The following is a 3,387-nucleotide window of genomic DNA, read 5'->3' on the forward strand; positions in this document are numbered from 1 at the left end:
TATCCCAAGCGGCTTTCTACTTCAGCCACAACCTTCGAGATTTCAGTAGTACCTTAAGCGGATAAGTAAAGGCTGAAAAATTGAGGAGGGAGCTCAAATACAACTGATCTCGTGAAGAGAAGCTTGTTCAAAAGGTCAAGGCCTTGAAGACGCGCGTTGACGACCTTTCTTAAGAAAACATCCACATATCTAAGGATGTTGAATAAGTAGAGGCTTGACATGATGAGTTATTATCTCACCAAAAAGAAGTATGATGGAAGTTTAGAGCGTGGATCTAGGGTTTTTGGTGCCCATTGTAGAGAAACGAGTAGACAAATAAGCCATTTTAAAGGCAATCAAGATTAGGAAGGGAACCCATACTTCTTAATCTAGCAGCCCACATCGGTCATCTGGGTAACCTCATGTCCCTACTAGAGCTCCTATCAGATGTTCCTACCTATGAGGGGCATGCTTCTAAACTTCAAGGAGCCTTCATTGACCCCTTATTCAGAAGAGTAGAGGAGATGATGACCATTGTACTACATGACTTCATTTTGTGTAACCTTTTGAAACTTTTTGAGATGATATCTTTGTATCTTTCTCTTTTTTTCCTTTTTATTTATGTGTTATGATATCCCATTCTAATGTATTTGGACATATATCTCTCATAAGGTTGATCCGGTAATCTTATTGTTGATTGTACTAAACTTTTATGATAAGTTCGATTTGATGTGCCATTGGCTTTGCTGTCTGTAACTTTATATCTAGACAACTAATTACACATGTGTTTTAGAGATCCTTCAGGAAACCCTCGATGCATATGAGGAATGCTTCTTTGGCATGGGGTACCCTACGTATCTGCTAATTTAATATTTTTATTCGAATGGTGATTAATCCGGTCATGTTGTTTTATTTGGGGGACCTTCTTAGCTGCTTTTTTTTTTTACAAAATAGTCAAAAAGCCAACATTTAGTAAGATAATAACAACAAAAGTGATTGCTTGCCTACCTCTTTTCTTTTAGGCATTCAATACTTGTGATTGCCAGTAATTTTTGGATTGCTTATTTTTTACTTCACTTAAGTAAAAACATAGAGGTGTAGGCATATGTATACTTTAACGAAGCATTATAATGTTAGGGTATGCTAGTTTACTCTACCCCCGAGCCTTTTTCGACCCTCCATCCCTTTATTAAGGCAACTGTATGTTTATAATCATTCTGAAAAATTACTTTTATAATTCCCCTGTGTTCTTTCCATTGGCTCTAATCTCGAGTAGATCATCATGATCACGACATGTCAGTTACCTCAGCTCATTCTGCAATAAGGCGATTATAACTGAAAGGCACATATAAAACATCGCACAATAATAAATATGGAGTTATATAAATGGAAAAAATTAAACAACAACACCACTTTCCATAACTGAAAAGGCGAATAATAAGAAGAGGAATGCATATCAACAAATTCTGGAAACAAAATATAGTCATAAATAACAGAAGCACAGATCATTACATGACACTATTTTGTTATCCCAATGAGAATGGGTAATCACAAAAACACCCACTTTGGTCGATTAAGACTTAGGGAATTGAAAATTTCTATTGACTATTTTATGGTACCCTAGGTAACCTTTATGGCCTACCACTCATTACAAACACATAAATCGTTAAAGGCAGTAGATAAAGTAAAGAGAAAAAGGTTAAGGCATTGTCTTCTTGTTAGTAATACTTTTTCAACATTATAACATTCCAAGGATGATTCATAATGATTTCAACAATGTAAAATAGCCTGTATGCAATGGATCTTACTCGCTTGTCTACATATATGACCCTTTATAGTTTGCTCCGAAAGAATTGTCATAGGGGACCCTAGTTTACCCTTCACAAGACTTAATCTCGTTTCTTGAATGATGTAGGGCGTACGATCTTGTCATATAGACCTGAACTATGATGCTGGCATGCAACTATTCTCAATTCTACTCTAGCTCTTTTTTCAGCTACAAGGCCGGGACTAGTTATAATAAAAAAAGTGTTTTCCACTTCATCGAAGTGTTATGTCCTATGGGAAGGAATCCTAATCCTTGCTGCTATCACAACATCAGCTCCAAATGCGAGAAAAGAGGGCATTTCCCTAGTGGAGATATTCTAAGATGTCTGATAAGCGCGAAAGACACTAGATATCTTATTTACCCAAGCTCCATTTTTTTTCTTCAGCTTCCTTTTTAACATACCCTTGATAATCTTGTTAATAGCTTCAACCGGCTCGTTCGATCGTGGATGAGCGTGAGATGCAAAATGAATGGTTATCCCGAGTTCTAAACAGAAGCTACAGAATCTTTCATTGGTGAACTGCTTTCTATTGTCGCTAACTATGGCATTAGCGATGTCACAATTGTAGATGAGGTTTTTTTCCAATAAATTCAGTGGTTTTCCACTCCATAATACTCATTAAGAGTTCAACTTCTGCCTACTTACTAAAGTAGTTGACTACAATAATAACGTATTTTGCGTACGATCTTGTCATATAGACCTGAACTATGATGCTGGTATACAACTATTCTCAATTATGCTCTAGCTCTTTTTTCGGCTACAAGGTCGGGACTAGTTACAATCAAAGAGGTGTTTTCCACTTCATCGAAGTATTATGTCCCATGGGAAGGTATCCTGATCCTTGCTGCTATCACAACATCAGCTCCGAATGCGAGAAAAGAGGGCATTTCCTTAGTGGAGATATTCTAGGTTGTCTGATAAGCCCGAAAGACACTAGATACCTTATTTACCCCAAGCTCCCTTTTTTTTTCAGCTTCCTTTTTAACATACCCTTGATAATCGTGTTAATAGCTTCGATCTGCTCGTTGGGTTGTGGATAAGAAGGAGAGGCAAAACAAATGGTTATCCCGAGTTCTAAACAGAAGCTATAAAATCTTTCATTGTTGAACTGCTTTGTATTGTCTCTAACTATGGCATTGGCGATGCCGCAACTGTAGATGAGGGTTTTTTCAAATAAATTTAGTGGTTTTGCTTTCTGTAATACTCATTAAGAGTTCAACTTCTGCCCACTTACAAAAGTACTTGACTACAATAATAACGTATTTTGCGTACGATCTTATCATATAGACCTGAACTATGGTGCTGGTATGCTTCTATTCTTAATTTTGCTCTAGCTCTTTTTTCGGCTACAAAGTCGGGACTAATTACAATCAAAGAGGTGTTTTCCCCTTCATCGAAGTGTTATGTCCTATAGGAAGTTATCCTGATCCTTGCCGTTATCAAAACATCAACTCCAAAAGCGAGAAAAGAGGGCATTTCCCTAGTGGAGATATTCTAGGTTGTCTGATAAGCCCAAAAGACACTAGCTAGCTTATTTACCCCACGCTCCCTTGTTTTTTTCTTTTGCTTCCTTTTTAAC

Source organism: Citrus clementina, unplaced genomic scaffold (genome assembly GCF_000493195.1).
Source record: "Citrus clementina cultivar Clemenules unplaced genomic scaffold, Citrus_clementina_v1.0 scaffold_6, whole genome shotgun sequence".
NCBI lineage: Eukaryota > Viridiplantae > Streptophyta > Magnoliopsida > Sapindales > Rutaceae > Citrus > Citrus x clementina.